At 45.1% G+C, this 17,274-nt stretch overlaps 1 long non-coding RNA gene across 1 annotated transcript; it reads right to left on the bottom strand.

Moving 5' to 3' along the window:
• Positions 1-11,167: 11,167 nt before the first annotated feature.
• LOC148378110 (uncharacterized) lies at positions 11,168-13,094 on the bottom strand. Its single transcript, XR_015856167.1, has 3 exons — positions 13,029-13,094; positions 12,828-12,905; positions 11,168-11,263 (listed from the first exon to the last, which is right to left on the bottom strand). It is a non-coding gene; the product is annotated as an uncharacterized LOC148378110 (long non-coding RNA).
• Positions 13,095-17,274: the final 4,180 nt, after the last annotated feature.

Raw genomic sequence — 17,274 nt, 5'->3', positions numbered from 1 at the left:
CCTCCGCACATGGGTGTTCTTCTCCTCCAGGTGAGCCAGGCTCAGGTGAAGAACGGAGGAGATGGCGTCCTGAGTGGAGCGGTTTTGCCGGTCGGCAAACTGGAACGGGTCAAATAATAGGGGGAGTCTGGAAACGATGTGACCTTTAAGCAGCCTTTCGAAGCACTTCATCATAACCGGAGTCAGTGCAACAGGCCGGTAATCATTAAATGAGGTGATTTGAGGTTTCTTCGGCACCGGAATGATGGAGGCAGTCTTAAAGCACGCCGGCACTGTGGCTTGGCCCAGCGAGGTGTTAAAAATGTCTGTGATGACCCCAGCCAGATGACTTGCACATTCCCTGAACACACGCCCAGGAATGTTGTCGGGGCCAGGGGCCTTACAGGGGTTGACTCTCCTCAGGGTCTTCAACACATCGGCGGAGTCAAGGCAGAGTACCTCCTCTTCCTGATGGGGGACAGTTTTAACTGCTGGAGTGCCGTTTAGTGCCTCGAACCTCCCAAAGAAGTTATTTAGACCATTTAGAAAGTCAGCATCAACTACACCCACCGGGGGGGGGGGGGGGGTGAGTTGTAGTCTGTAATCGCCCGTATGCCTTGCCACATACTCCTGATGTTTTTGACGTCGTGGAAACGATCCTGAAATTTTCGACTGCGGTCTCGCTTCGCTATCCTGATGGCACGGTTCAAGTTGGCTCTCGCTGTCCTCAGTGTCTCCTTGTCGCCAGACTTGAAGGCAGAGTTCCGCGCTCGTAGCGTTTGACGTACCTCCTCAGTCATCCAGGGTCGTTGGTTGCTCCGGGTGATGATATTCTTAGTGGTGCTGACGTCCTCGGTGCATTTGTTGATGTAGGCTGACACAGTCATGGCACACGCATGTCTAATCTACATCGGGAAAACTGGGAGGGAGGGAGGCAGGCAGGGAGGCAGGCAGGGAGGCAGGCAGGCAGTGTCTGTCTGTTGAGGTTTTCACCTTGTTCTTCTCCTGCTGAAGTTCTAACTGGACGTCCATCAGTTTGGTTCTCAGCTCGTCATTGGCGGCCTGAAGGGCGTCCGTTCGCTCCGCCTTGGCCCGCCCTGCCGGAGCTCGTTTGGACATCTCTTACTCGAGTCTCGCCCGGTCGTCAGTCAGAGATCACAACATTTGTACCTGGAGAGCACAAACGCAGCGCTGTTTTCCACTGGCTTCGAACTCAACTTCAATCGGTACCGTAACTTACAACATCATAAACATAGAACTAGCTTGACTTATTCATTGAATAAATGCATTTGGTTCTTCAAAACTGCATCACGCAACATAGCGTGACCGAGACGGCCGTTATCCACCTGCGTGAAGTTATTTGGTGAAATGAATGAGATGTTTAAGACACCATCGTCCTGTCTCTATGTAGATGAAGGTAAATAATCGATTGCTGAAGGTCCAAAGGTGTTGTGATAAACAAATAAACATATTAGTGATTAGTGACATATTTGTGATAAACATATTAGGCAGGATAATCACATATGTTAACGTGACTGCCCACACTGTATTTATTTATGGTTATTTGTTAAATCGAGTACTGTTAGACATGAAATAGGAAGTGTTTAACATAAATGGAAGACGAAAGGGGTACTCACCATTGTAGCTCCTGCTGGTCAATGATACGAGCCTCTTCTTGCAGTGGAAAACATACAGCCAACAAACACCGTGGAACCTAAAGGAATGAAATTAAACATTAACATTTAGCCTCAACCAACATTCACAGATACAACGCAACGCAAACTACACAAACGTAAATCTTTTTAAACACAATGAGTTGTACTTACCGTGTACGCTCTAGACGGTCCACTTGCAAGCGGAAAATAAAGATATTTCTGTTGATAATCGTCGTGTTTGTATCCGGTGTCTCGCTCAAGGCCATTGCGCCCACAGATTTGAATTTTGGCGAGAGTTCAGCCTATTGACGTCATTTCCGCGGTGTAATACCCGCATATCTGAAACGGCAAAGTTAAGAGTAGAGTTAAATAAAGTTTTTAGTCAACGCAATAATTTACAACCGTTGACCAGTCGAAATAATCGTCGAAATTTGGCGTCTGTGGCTGGAAGCAGACGCCGAGTTCGACATTCCTCCCAAACGCCACACTCCCTTGCTTTTCAGGGCTAAAAAAAAACAGTTGTAATTACCTTGTACGCTCTAGACGGTCAAGTTGCAAGCTGAAAACAAAAATATTTGCCTTGTTAGTCATCGTGTTACTAACAGCTGTGTCTTGTTTGCCAGAACTGCCGCTTTCCTACTTCCTGTTGCAAGCCACGCCCACGGATTATAATTTTGCCGTGAGTTCCGCCTATTGACGTCATGTCCGCGTCACATGACTGCGACGTAATATTATCTAAAACTGTTTGTGCGGTATTGTGTTGTTCTGTGCGGTATTGTGTTATTCTGTGCGGCGTCGTGTTGTTCTGTGCGGCGTCGTGTTGTTAGTGCGACGTCGTGTTGTTCAGTGCGGCATGGTGTTGTTCAGTGCGGCATGGTGTTGTTCAGTGCGGCATGGTGTTGTTCAGTGCGGCATAATGTTGTTCAGTGCGGCATAATGTTGTTCAGTGCGGCATGGTGTTGTTCAGTGCGGCATGGTGTTGTTCAGTGCGGCATGGTGTTGTTCAGTGCGGCATAATGTTGTTCAGTGCGCCATAATGTTGTTCAGTGCGGCATGGTGTTGTTCAGTGCGGGATGGTGTTGTTCAGTGCAGGATGGTGTTGTTCAGTGCGGCACGGTGTTGTTCAATGCGGCATGGTGTTGTTCAGTGCGGGATGGTGTTGTTCAGTGCGGCATGGTGTTGTTCAGTGCGGCATAATGTTGTTCAGTGCGGCATGGTGTTGTTCAGTGCGGCATGGTGTTGTTCAGTGCGGCATGGTGTTGTTCAGTGCGGCATGGTGTTGTTCAGTGCGGAATGGTGTTGTTCAGTGCGGCATGGTGTTGTTCAGTCCGGGATGGTGTTGTTCAATGCGGGATCGTGTTGTTCAGTGCGGGGTGGTGTTGTTCAGTGCGGGATGGTGTTGTTCAGTGCGGGATGGTGTTGTTCAATGCGGCATGGTGTTGTTCAGTGCGGGATGGTGTTGTTCATTGCGGCATGGTGTTGTTCAGTGCGGCATGGTGTTGTTCAGTGCGGCATGGTGTTGTTCAGTGCGGCATGGTGTTGTTCAGTGCGGCATAATGTTGTTCAGTGCGGCATGGTGTTGTTCAGTGTGGAAAGGTGTTGTTCAGTGCAGGATGGTGTTGTTCAGTGCGGCATGGTGTTGTTCAATGCAGGATCGTGTTGTTCAGTGCAGCATAATGTTGTTCAGTGCAGCATGGTGTTGTTCAGTGCGGCATGGTGTTGTTCAATGCGGCATGGTGTTGTTCACTGCGGGATGGTGTTGTTCAATGCGGGATCGTGTTGTTCAGTGCGGCATAATGTTGTTCAGTGCAGCATGGTGTTGTTCAGTGCGGCATGGTGTTGTTCAGTGCGACATAATGTTGTTTAGTGCGGCATAATGTTGTTCAGTGCGGCATAATGTTGTTCAGTGCGGCATGGTGTTGTTCAGTGCGGCATGGTGTTGTTCAGTGCGGCATGGTGTTGTTCAGTGCAGGATGGTGTTGTTCAGTGCGGCATGGTGTTGTTCAATGCGGCATGGTGTTGTTCAGTGCGGGATGGTGTTGTTCAGTGCAGGATGGTGTTGTTCAGTGCGGCATGATGTTGTTCAGTGCGGAATGGTGTTGTTCAGTGCGGCATGGTGTTGTTCAGTGCGGCATGGTGTTGTTCAGTGCAGGATGGTGTTGTTCAATGCGGGATCGTGTTGTTCAGTGCGGCATGGTGTTGTTCAGTGCGGCATGGTGTTGTTCAGTGCGGCATAATGTTGTTCAGTGCGGCATGGTGTTGTTCAGTGCGGCATGGTGTTGTTCAGTGCGGCATGGTGTTGTTCAGTGCGGCATGGTGTTGTTCAGTGCGGCATAATGTTGTCCAGTGCGCCATAATGTTGTTCAGTGCGGCATGGTGTTGTTTAGTGCGGGATGGTGTTGTTCAGTGCAGGATGGTGTTGTTCAGTGCGGCATGGTGTTGTTCAATGCGGCATGGTGTTGTTCAGTGCGGGATGGTGTTGTTCAGTGCGGCATGGTGTTGTTCAGTGCGGGATGGTGTTGTTCAATGCGGGATCGTGTTGTTCAGTGCGGGGTGGTGTTGTTCAGTGCAGGATGGTGTTGTTCAGTGCAGGATGGTGTTGTTCAGTGCGGCATGGTGTTGTTCAATGCAGGATCGTGTTGTTCAGTGCAGCATAATGTTGTTCAGTGCAGCATGGTGTTGTTCAGTGCGGCATGGTGTTGTTCAATGCGGCATGGTGTTGTTCAGTGCGGGATGGTGTTGTTCAGTGCGGCATGGTGTTTTTCAGTGCGGCATAATGTTGTTCAGTGCGGCATGGTGTTGTTCAGTGCGGCATGGTGTTGTTCAGTGCAGGATGGTGTTGTTCAGTGCGGCATGGTGTTGTTCAATGCAGGATCGTGTTGTTCAGTGCAGCATAATGTTGTTCAGTGCAGCATGGTGTTGTTCAGTGCGGCATGGTGTTGTTCAATGCAGCATGGTGTTGTTCAGTGCGGCATGGTGTTGTTCAATGCGGCATGGTGTTGTTCAGTGCGGGATGGTGTTGTTCAGTGCGGCATGGTGTTTTTCAGTGCGGCATAATGTTGTTCAGTGCGGCATGGTGTTGTTCAGTGCGGCATGGTGTTGTTCAGTGCGGAATGGTGTTGTTCAGTGCGGCATGGTGTTGTTCAATGCGGGATGGTGTTGTTCAGTGCAGGATGGTGTTGTTCAATGCGGCATGGTGTTGTTCAGTGCGGGATGGTGTTGTTCAGTGCGGGATGGTGTTGTTCAGTGCGGCATGGTGTTTTTCAGTGCGGCATAATGTTGTTCAGTGCGGCATGGTGTTGTTCAGTGCGGCATGGTGTTGTTCAGTGCGACATAATGTTGTTCAGTGCGGCATAATGTTGTTCAGTGCGGCATGGTGTTGTTCAGTGCGGCATGGTGTTGTTCAGTGCGGCATGGTGTTGTTCAGTGCGGCATGGTGTTGTTCAGTGCAGGATGGTGTTGTTCAGTGCAGGATGGTGTTGTTCAATGCGGCATGGTGTTGTTCAGTGCGGGATGGTGTTGTTCAGTGCAGGATGGTGTTGTTCAGTGCGGCATGGTGTTGTTCAGTGCGGAATGGTGTTGTTCAGTGCGGCATGGTGTTGTTCAGTGCGGCATGGTGTTGTTCAGTGCAGGATGGTGTTGTTCAATGCGGGATGGTGTTGTTCAGTGCGGGATGGTGTTGTTCAGTGCAGGATGGTGTTGTTCAGTGCGGCATGGTGTTGTTCAATGCGGCATGGTGTTGTTCAGTGCAGGATGGTGTTGTTCAGTGCGGCATGGTGTTGTTCAATGCGGCATGGTGTTGTTCAATGCGGCATGGTGTTGTTCAGTGCGGCATGGTGTTGTTCAGTGCGGCATGGTGTTGTTCAGTGCAGCGTAATGTTGTTCAGTGCGGCATGGTGTTGTTCAGTGCGGAATGGTGTTGTTCAGTGCGGCATGGTGTTGTTCAGTGCAGGATGGTGTTGTTCAGTGCGGCATGGTGTTGCTCAGTGCGGCATGGTGTTGTTCAGTGCGGGATGGTGTTGTTCATTGCGGCATGGTGTTGTTCAGTGCGGCATGGTGTTGTTCAGTGCGGCATGGTGTTGTTCAGTGCGGCATAATGTTGTTCAGTGCGCCATAATGTTGTTCAGTGCGGCATGGTGTTGTTCAGTGCGGGATGGTGTTGTTCAGTGCAGGATGGTGTTGTTCAGTGCGGCATGGTGTTGTTCAGTGCGGCATGGTGTTGTTCAGTGCGGCATAATGTTGTTCAGTGCGGCATAATGTTGTTCAGTGCGGGATGGTGTTGTTCATTGCGGCATGGTGTTGTTCAGTGCGGCATGGTGTTGTTCAGTGCGGCATGGTGTTGTTCAGTGCGGGATGGTGTTGTTCAGTGCAGGATGGTGTTGTTCAGTGCGGCATGGTGTTGTTCAGTGCGGCATGGTGTTGTTCATTTCGGCATAATGTTGTTCAGTGCGGCATAATGTTGTTTAGTGCGGCATGGTGTTGTTCAGTGCGGGATGGTGTTGTTCAGTGCGTTATAATGTTGTTCAGTGCGGCATGGTGTTGTTCAGTGCGGCATGGTGTTGTTCAGTGCGGCATGGTGTTGTTCAGTGCGGCATAATGTTGTTCAGTGCGGCATAATGTTGTTCAGTGCGGCATGGTGTTGTTCAGTGCGGGATGGTGTTGTTCAGTGCGGGATGGTGTTGTTCAGTGCGGCATGGTGTTCAATGCGGAATGGTGTTGTTCAGTGCAGGATGGTGTTGTTCAGTGCGGCATGGTGTTGTTCAGTGCGGCATAATGTTGTTCAGTGCGGCATGGTGTTGTTCAGTGCGGCATGGTGTTGTTCAGTGCGGCATGGTGTTGTTCAGTGCGGCATAATGTTGTTCAGTGCGGCATGGTGTTGTTCAGTGCGGCATGGTGTTGTTCAGTGCGGCATAATGTTCAGTGCGGCATAATGTTGTTCAGTGCGGCATGGTGTTGTTCAGTGCGGGATGGTGTTGTTCAGTGCAGGATGGTGTTGTTCAGTGCGGCATGGTGTTCAGTGCGGGATGGTGTCTTTCAGTGCGGCATGGTGTCGTTCAGTGCGGCATGGTGTCTTTCAGTGCGGCATGGTGTCGTTCAGTGAGGCATGGTGTTGTTCAGTGCGGCATGGTGTTGTTTAGTGCGGCATGGTGTTGTTCAGTGCGGGATGGTGTTGTTCAGTGTGGCATGGTGTTCAGTGCGGCATGGTGTTGTTCAGTGCGGTATCGTGTTGTTCAGTGCGGTATCGTGTTTCTCAGTGCGGTATCGTGTTGTTCAGTGCAGTATCGTTGTGTTGTTCGTATTGTGTTTAACACTTAGCCTCTAACACTTAGCCTCTAACACTTAGCCTCTAGCATCTAGAAGGTAAATAAATAGGAAGGAAGGACTCACCGGTGACGTCTTCGCCCACGTCCAAGCGTTGTACTTTGTATTTTCATCCTTCTGACAGTGGAAAACATAGCCAACAAACACCGTGGAACCTAAACGAATGAAAGAAAACTATCATTTGGCCACAACCAACATTCACAGATACAACACAATGTGACGTGCGGGGTTGAGGTTAAAGGTTGAGTGAAGGGCCCTCGTTTTAAACTACTTTTTTGAAAAGGATTGGGAACAAGTAAGACGTATTTAATTTATTTAATGGGAAGTAGTAAGAGCTATTGAATTTAATCTATGTATTATATTCTATTGTATTGTATTCTGTTGTATTCTTTTGGATTGTATTCACACTAACCCCACTAAAACTTCAGCCCACAAAAACTCGCCTCTGGCGCCTAGCCTCTGGCACTTAGCCTCTAACACTTAGCCTTTAACACTTAGCCTTTAACACTTAGCCTTTAACACTTAGCCTAGAAGGTGAATAAATAGGGTTAAAGGTTGAGTGAAGGGACCTCGTTTTAAACTACTTTTTTGTAAAGGAGTGGGAACAAGTAAGACGTATTTAATTTATTTAATGGGAAGTAGTAAGACTTATTAAATTTATTTAATCTACTTTTCTTCCCAGGCAAAATTTGATGTGCTGCAATTCCAAATTTCCAAAGTGAATGAAGGAATGAAGTCCTTTAAATTATGATTTTGTATAAATACTAGGCATTAACACAAAATCGACGGCACAAAATGGGCAGACTTTACTTGTTTGAAAAGGACTGGTTACAAGACAGACTTTTTTAATTTATTTAATGGGAAGAAGACTTATTTAGTTTAATTGATCTATTTTTGTTCCCTGGCAAAATTCGATTTGCTGCAATTCCAAATTTCCAAAGTGAATGAAGGAAAGAAGTCGTTTAAATTATGATTTTGTTTAAATACTAGGCATAGACACAAAATCTACGGCACAAAATGGGCAGACTTTACTTGTTTGAAGAGGACTGGTTACAAGACAGACTTTTCTGATTTATTTAATGGGAAGAAGACTTATTTAGTTTATTTAATCTATTTTTGTTCCCTGGCAAAATTGGATTTGCTGAAATTGTATTTTGCCAAATCTTGCCTTGAGACCTGATAGGAAGTATTAAACGCTTAGTTAAATCAATACAAGTTGGTAATAAGAGCGAGTAATGTTGGTTGAACCGATGAATGAAGGTTGAAAGCAATTTAAATTATGACTTTGTATAAATACTAGATATTAACAGAACATCTACTGCGCGAAATGGGCAGAGTTTACTTGTTTGAGAAGGAGTGGCTTATTCAAAACTAAGATTTATTTAATCTGTTTGTTCCCAGGCAAAATTGGATGTGATGCAATTCCAAATTTCACCACATGATGGTGCCCAATTTTGACTTCATAGGACATATTAAACACTTAGCTTGTTATTATGTTCAAGGTAATCAGATTTGTTTATTATTCTAATGGCCTCTTCAAAACTATTCTGGATTACTACTTTGGATCTATTCTACATTACTTGGCAACAACATACTCTGTAACAGATTAGGCAGTATAATCATATCTGTTAACTTGAGAGTGCCCACACTCAATCTACTTATCGTGATGTGTTAAATCAATTACTGTTAGACATTATTTGTCTGATAATCTACCAAATCTTTGAATTGAAGAATTTGTGATTTAATTAATAGCTTGTTGTTATGTTAAGGGTAATCAGACTTGTATATAATTCTAATGGCCTTCTTTTGAAAACTATTCTGAATTACAACTTTGGATCTTATATTACTTTGCAACAATCTACTCCGTGACAGATTAGGCAGTATAATCACATATGTTAACTTCAGTGCCCACACTGTATTTATTTATGGTTATTTGTTAAATCAAGTACTGTTAGACATGAAATAGGAAGTGTTTAACATAAATGTTATGGCTACTCACCATTGTAGCTCGCTCCTGGTCAATGATACGAGCCTCTTCTTGCAGTGGAAAACTTGCAGCCAACAAACACCGTGGAACCTAAAGGAATGAAATTAAACATTAACATTTCGCCTCGACCAATTTTCACACGTACAACGCAACGCGGCTACACTTCTGCTATTACAAACGTAAATCTCCTTAAACACAATGAGTGTTACTTACCGTGTACGCTCTAGACGGTCCAGTTGCAAGCAGAAAATAAAGATATTTCTGTTGATAATCGTCGCTGCTCAGTGGCTCACGGCCATCGCGCCAACAGATTTGAATTTTGGCGGAGGTTCGGGCAATTACGTCATATCCACGGCACATGACTGCGACGTAATACCCGCTTATCTGAAACGGCAGTTAAAAGTAGAGTTACATCAAGTTTTCTTGGAACCTAAACGAATGAAAGAAAACTATCATTTGGCCACAACCAACATTCACAGATACAACACAACGTGCGGGGTTGGGGTTAAAGATTGAGTGAAGGGCCCTCGTTTTAAACTACTGTTTTGAAAAGGAGTGGGAACAAGTAAGACGTATTTAATTTATTTAATGGGAAGTAGTAAGACTTATTAAATTTATTTAATCTACTTTTCTTCCCAGGCAAAATTTGATGTGCTGCAATTCCAAATTTCCAAAGTGAATGAAGGAATGAAGTCCTTTAAATTATGATTTTGTATAAATACTAGGCATTAACACAAAATCGACGGCACAAAATGGGCAGACTTTACTTGTTTGAAAAGGACTGGTTACAAGACAGACTTTTTTAATTTATTTAATGGGAAGAAGACTTATTTAGTTTAATTGATCTATTTTTGTTCCCTGCCAAAATTCGATTTGCTGCAATTCCAAATTTCCAAAGTGAATGAAGGAAAGAAGTCGTTTAAATTATGATTTTGTTTAAATACTAGGCATAGACACAAAATCTACGGCACAAAATGGGCAGACTTTACTTGTTTGAAGAGGACTGGTTACAAGACAGACTTTTCTGATTTATTTAATGGGAAGAGGACTTATTTAGTTTATTTAATCTATTTTTGTTCCCTGGCAAAATTGGATTTGCTGAAATTGTATTTTGCCAAATCTCGATTTGAGACCTGATAGGAAGTATTAAACGCTTAGTTAAATCAATACAAGTTGGTAATAAGAGCGAGTAATGTTGGTTGAACCGATGAATGAAGGTTGAAAGCAATTTAAATTATGACTTTGTATAAATACTAGATATTAACAGAACATCTACTGCGCAAAATGGGCAGAGTTTACTTCTTTGAGAAGGAGTGGCTTATTCAAAACTAAGATTTATGTAATCTGTTTGTTCCCAGGCAAAATTGGATGTGATGCAATTCCAAATTTCACCACATGATGGTGCCCAATTTTGACTTCATAGGACATATTAAACACTTAGCTTGTTATTATGTTCAAGGTAATCAGATTTGTTTATCATTCTAATGGCCTCTTCAAAACTATTCTGGATTACTACTTTGGATCTATTCTACATTACTTGGCAACAACATACTCTGTAACAGATTAGGCAGTATAATCACATATGTTAACTTGAGAGTGCCCACACTCAATCTACTTATCGTGATGTGTTAAATCAATTACTGTTAGACATTATTTGTCTGATAATCTACCAAATCTTTGAATTGAAGAATTTGTGATTTAATTAATAGCTTGTTCAGGGTAATCAGACTTGTATATAATTCTAATGGCCTTCTTTTGAAAACTATTCTGAATTACAACTTTGGATCTTATATTACTTTGCAACAATCTACTCCGTGACAGATTAGGCAGTATAATCACATATGTTAACTTCAGTGCCCACACTGTATTTATTTATGGTTATTTGTTAAATCAAGTACTGTTAGACATGAAATAGGAAGTGTTTAACATAAATGTTATGGCTACTCACCATTGTAGCTCGCTCCTGGTCAATGATACGAGCCTCTTCTTGCAGTGGAAAACTTGCAGCCAACAAACACCGTGGAACCTAAAGGAATGAAATTAAACATTAACATTTCGCCTCGACCAATTTTCACACGTACAACGCAACGCGGCTACACTTCTGCTATTACAAACGTAAATCTCCTTAAACACAATGAGTGTTACTTACCGTGTACGCTCTAGACGGTCCAGTTGCAAGCAGAAAATAAAGATATTTCTGTTGATAATCGTCGCTGCTCAGTGGCTCACGGCCATCGCGCCAACAGATTTGAATTTTGGCGGAGGTTCGGGCAATTACGTCATATCCGCGGCATTTGACTGCGACGTAATACCCGCTTATCTGAAACGGCAGTTAAAAGTAGAGTTACATCAAGTTTTCTTGGAACCTAAACGAATGAAAGAAAACTATCATTTGGCCACAACCAACATTCACAGATACAACACAACGTGCGGGGTTGAGGTTAAAGATTGAGTGAAGGGCCCTCGTTTTAAACTACTGTTTTGAAAAGGAGTGGGAACAAGTAAGACGTATTTAATTTATTTAATGGGAAGTAGTAAGACTTATTAAATTTATTTAATCTACTTTTCTTCCCAGGCAAAATTTGATGTGCTGCAATTCCAAATTTCCAAAGTGAATGAAGGAATGAAGTCCTTTAAATTATGATTTTGTATAAATACTAGGCATTAACACAAAATCGACGGCACAAAATGGGCAGACTTTACTTGTTTGAAAAGGACTGGTTACAAGACAGACTTTTTTAATTTATTTAATGGGAAGAAGACTTATTTAGTTTAATTGATCTATTTTTGTTCCCTGCCAAAATTCGATTTGCTGCAATTCCAAATTTCCAAAGTGAATGAAGGAAAGAAGTCGTTTAAATTATGATTTTGTTTAAATACTAGGCATAGACACAAAATCTACGGCACAAAATGGGCAGACTTTACTTGTTTGAAGAGGACTGGTTACAAGACAGACTTTTCTGATTTATTTAATGGGAAGAGGACTTATTTAGTTTATTTAATCTATTTTTGTTCCCTGGCAAAATTGGATTTGCTGAAATTGTATTTTGCCAAATCTCGATTTGAGACCTGATAGGAAGTATTAAACGCTTAGTTAAATCAATACAAGTTGGTAAGAAGAGCGAGTAATGTTGGTTGAACCGATGAATGAAGGTTGAAAGCAATTTAAATTATGACTTTGTATAAATACTAGATATTAACAGAACATCTACTGCGCAAAATGGGCAGAGTTTACTTGTTTGAGAAGGAGTGGCTTATTCAAAACTAAGATTTATGTAATCTGTTTGTTCCCAGGCAAAATTGGATGTGATGCAATTCCAAATTTCACCACATGATGGTGCCCAATTTTGACTTCATAGGACATATTAAACACTTAGCTTGTTATTATGTTCAAGGTAATCAGATTTGTTTATCATTCTAATGGCCTCTTCAAAACTATTCTGGATTACTACTTTGGATCTATTCTACATTACTTGGCAACAACATACTCTGTAACAGATTAGGCAGTATAATCACATATGTTAACTTGAGAGTGCCCACACTCAATCTACTTATCGTGATGTGTTAAATCAATTACTGTTAGACATTATTTGTCTGATAATCTACCAAATCTTTGAATTGAAGAATTTGTGATTTAATTAATAGCTTGTTCGGGGTAATCAGACTTGTATATAATTCTAATGGCCTTCTTTTGAAAACTATTCTGAATTACAACTTTGGATCTTATATTACTTTGCAACAATCTACTCGGTGACAGATTAGGCAGTATAATCACATATGTTAACTTCAGTGCCCACACTGTATTTATTTATGGTTATTTGTTAAATCAAGTACTGTTAGACATGAAATAGGAAGTGTTTAACATAAATGTTATGGCTACTCACCATTGTAGCTCGCTCCTGGTCAATGATATGAGCCTCTTCTTGCAGTGGAAAACTTGCAGCCAACAAACACCGTGGAACCTAAAGGAATGAAATTAAACATTAACATTTCGCCCGGACCAACATTCACACGTACAACGCAACGCGGCTACACTTCTGCTATTACAAACGTAAATCTCCTTAAACACAACGAGTGTTACTTACCGTGTACGCTCTAGGCAAAATTGGATGTGATGCAATTCCAAATCTATCTGAAACGGCAGTTAAAAGTAGAGTTACATCAAGTTTTCTTTTTTAATCAACACAATCATTTACAACCGTTGACCAGAAAGAATCGTCGAAATTCGACGTCCCCCACAAACGCCACGTCACTCGCTTTTCAGGGCAACAAAAGTACTTCTTTTTAAAAACGATGAGTTGTACTTACCGTGTACGCTCTGGACGGTCCAGTTGCAAGCAGAAAATAAAAATATTTCTCTTGTTAGTCGTATGTTACCATCCGCTGTGTCTTTGTCAACATCGCCGTCATTTTCCTACTTCCTGCTGCGAGCCGCGCCCACGGATTTAAATTTGGGCGGAAGCTCTTTCCATTGGCGTCGTTTTCGCGTATAGCAAATCCGATTGGTTGGGAAGGGGGCACGGTTATGCAGCCGAGGAGTCCTGTGATCGGTGGGATGTAAAGTAGGCGTCGACGTCACGTCCGCGTCACGTGACCACGACGTGGCAGACGTCAAATAGCAACCGCTGTTTTGTTTAGTAGACTTACAGTTGTTATGCATTGACATAATGGCGCACACACCAAATAGATTTAAATAAATTAAATAATTCTTCTGCCCACTCTCTTTTAAACAAGTTAACTCTCCCCGCGGATTTGAATTCCGGCGAAAGTTACGCCCATCGACGTCACGTATGTCACGTGACCACGACGTGGCAGATGTCATATAGCAACCGCTGTTTTGTTTAGTAGATTTACAGTTGTTATGCATTGGCATAATGGTGTGCACTCAAAATAGATTTAAATAAATTAAATATTTCTTCTGCCTACTCCCTTTTAAACAAGTTAACTCTGCCCACGTCCATTGACGTCTTGTCTGCGTCACGTGACCACGACGTAGCGACGTCATATAGTAACCGCTGTTTTGACCAGTAGACTTAGTTATTATGCGTTGACATAATGGCGCACTGGTTAGCATGGCCACCTCTTAAGCATGATGATGCGGGTTCGACGCCTGATCAATGTTAGCATGGAGTGAGCTGAAGTGCATGGCGCTGAAGATTTGAATCTTTGAAATGCGCTGAGGTCTGACATATCAGGCAGAATGGTTTGCCATCACGTTCAACAAAAAATAGAAACTTTCCCACTCTGATTAAAACGTCCTGTGTTCATCTACGTATTTTTGTTTTGCTGTGCATCTTTTCCCTGCCATTTCGAGAGCCCAATTGACACTCATAGTTTAAAGAAATGTGTTTGCCCATCCTACTTTGTGGAATTTCACCACATGCGCTTTTGACCAAAATACCAAATTGAACTCAAGTGAAGCCAACACGCACAACCCCCCCCCCCCCCCCCCCACACACACACACACACACACAAATGTTGATATGAACATAAAAGAGCCGCATGCGGTTCGGGAGTTGCGGCTTGGCCAAACCTGTACTATACAACTTTATTTGTATAAAATTTTCACAACAGCTGTCACACAAACAAAGCGGGAAAAACCGAAGACGTGCGTGTTCCGCCCACGCTGGATTTATTTGCACCTTTGAAAAGACACCGTATTGCCGCAGATGTGGCAAAGAGTACTTTTGGGCATCTGAGACGGAAGGATGTCCAAAGCATCACGTCACCTGCTCTGGTAGGCATGGTGGTGGGACGTTGAGGTCAACCGCTTTGGGGTTGGCTGACTCTTTGATCGCAGGATGCCACACACTTGAAGACAGAAGCAGAAAAGCAGAGCTAAATGCAAAATGTACTCACCGGTGACTCCAATTTTTTTCCCCCCTGAAGAAACAGCTGGACGGGTGGCCCCGGCTGGCCAGTGGGACTCTTGTTATTCTGACCCTTTTTAGTGCGCGTTTGGGGCAACAACCGTTTTTTGTGGCGCTCTCTTCTGGTTCAAAAGTGCCCTGCATGTGAATTTGCTTTTCCTGCCTTCTGATTGGATGAGCGCCGGTGTGACGCGGTGCCTCTGTCACCGTGGCGGGGGGTATACGTTGGCATCGGAGCGTCTGCCAACGTCTGAGACCGGCTGGCAGTGTATCGGAGGTGTCGAGTGCGGTGCCGCTGGAGCTCACTCACCAGCTGGTGTTAGGGCCACAGAATGAAGGCCAAGGAGAAGAATAGAAAGAGAAACAGAAACTTCTCCTCCAATTGTTTGATTTGTCTCTTCTGAGCTTCGATGAATTCTTTCAGCTCTTTGTTCCTCTAGGACGGACAAATGGAAAGTGGCATTCAAAAGCCAGTAAGCGTGCAAGTAAGTGCCGGGCTGGCTTTGGGCCCTTACCTGTTGCGCGCTGTGCAGCAGATCCATTCTCTCTTGGAGGATGCAAGCGTCGCGCTCCCTCAACTCGCACATCAGGGCTCGCTTCCATTGGTCCACGGCGCTCCTAAGCTCTTCTCTCTGATCCGCCGTCAGCACGTCATTCACGCCAGCGTGGCTGGCTTTTTCGCCGTCCGTGGCGGGGCAGTCCCGCTGCGGTAGCGCCTCGTACAACATGGCCTCCAGCTCCAGGATCCTCTGGGCCGCAATCCTCGTCCATCAGTGGTCCGGCGGGAGATTTGAGGGCGGCTTACCTTATGAGCCTGGTCCATGGAACACTTCCTGAAGTCCAACTCTTCATCCAGGTAGCCCTTCTGCTTGCAGAACATATCCTAGCACAGCTCAAGGTCAGAATTGTTGGGGCACATTGCCGGAGTTCCCCTTGGCTGATGTCGCGTGTCTGTCTACCTTCTCACTTTCAATGTCCAACATCTTCTGTTGAAGTGCTGACTTGGTCACTTTGATGTATTCTAACCACTGAGGAAAGGCTGCTGTCACATAAGCAGAATGCGAGAGCGTGCGTGGACGTGCGCGTTACCTTCTCGGCTAGGGTGAGAAGGGTCCTGGCGTGAATCACGACCACCTGCTCCTCGTTGGTGAGATTCTGCAAGAGCCCAAAGGCACAGCGTCAACAAGCTTCTTTCAGCGCAAAGCCTTCCAAAAGTCACATTTGAGCCGCCGAGTCTCGTGGAGTGCGAACATAAGGAGTTCGACATACACTTACGGCGTTATAGCCCAGGATGTCCAGCTTCTTCATCAGATCACTGATGACGATGTCCGGGGGAAAGGCGCAAGGAGCAATGTAAGGTGTTCTGGGACCTCGGGTTAAGGTTAGGGTTGCGAGGGACGCCTTACGTACGCTCACGCCCTCGGCCTCGCAGTAGATCTGCAAAGGGCTGAGGCCGTCTGGGAAACGGACTTGCAGAAACTTCAAGACGGGGGAGCGCCACTCCCTCTCCTGAAAGGCAGAGGCATGCATCCGTCCGTCCGTCCGTCCGTCCGTCCGTCACATCTCTGGCCTCAACACGCTTGTGCGAGTCTTCCCACCTCCAGCTCCAGGATGCGGAACTCAAGCAGTTCGTTTTGGTCTCGGATATCCTGGATGTGCTCTTTCAGACGCGCTTCTTCCGCCTCCATCCGCCTGACCTGAAAAGACAGTCAGACCTCATCTGCGGGGCTTCCCGACAGGTGTGACGCCAAGCGACTCCGCCCAGCGCCTTTCTTTCCGTCACCTTTTCGGCCAACTGCTGATTGCTCTGACGCAGCAGCTGCTTCTCCTCCACCCACTTGACATTCTAGAAGAGACAAACGCGTGGACAGCTTTGGAATGTTGTGTCATTTTCATCCACAAATTCTTTGGTTGACTGGAAAATGACATTTGCTTTTCTCCGCATTTTCCCAGCCACGTTCGGGGGGGGGGGGGGGGGGGGGGGGGGTGTTGGTCCAGTAATGCCAGACGGATGACTGACTGAAGAATGTAGCTATTTTGTCTGAGAAAAAGGTGTGCTCATTGATTTAGCTTACCTGTCCTTGTTGCTTCAGCGCTGACTCCAGATCTGCTACTCTGCTTTGATAGTGACCCATTTCTACCATCAGCTTTTCTCTGGTCTGAAAGGAGGAGGAGGGAGGCTCCTCCTCCTCCTTTCAGACCAGAGAACACCCGAGGCTGGGTGAGAACGGGGAGGCTGCGACCCGGCCGGGGGTTGCGGGAAGGGGCGCCACCTTGATCTCCTTCTCGGCGTCGTAGTCCCCTTTCGCTGGTCTGGGCTAGCAGAGCGTAGGCTCGTTGCAGCGCTTGATATTCTTGCGTCAGCTGGCGGTAGCGAAGCTCCGCCTCTTCATGCACACACCAATGCAACACAGCACTAGTACCAGAATCAGTCAGACCGGCGACAAAGCACCCGCGACGC

This window comes from Syngnathus floridae, unplaced genomic scaffold (assembly GCF_059516105.1).
Source record: "Syngnathus floridae isolate MCC-2025c unplaced genomic scaffold, RoL_Sflo_1.0 HiC_scaffold_64, whole genome shotgun sequence".
In the NCBI taxonomy this organism is placed as follows: Eukaryota; Metazoa; Chordata; class Actinopteri; order Syngnathiformes; family Syngnathidae; genus Syngnathus; species Syngnathus floridae.
Note: the sequence above shows the minus strand (reverse complement) of the source record. Positions and strands in the feature narration are given on the sequence as shown.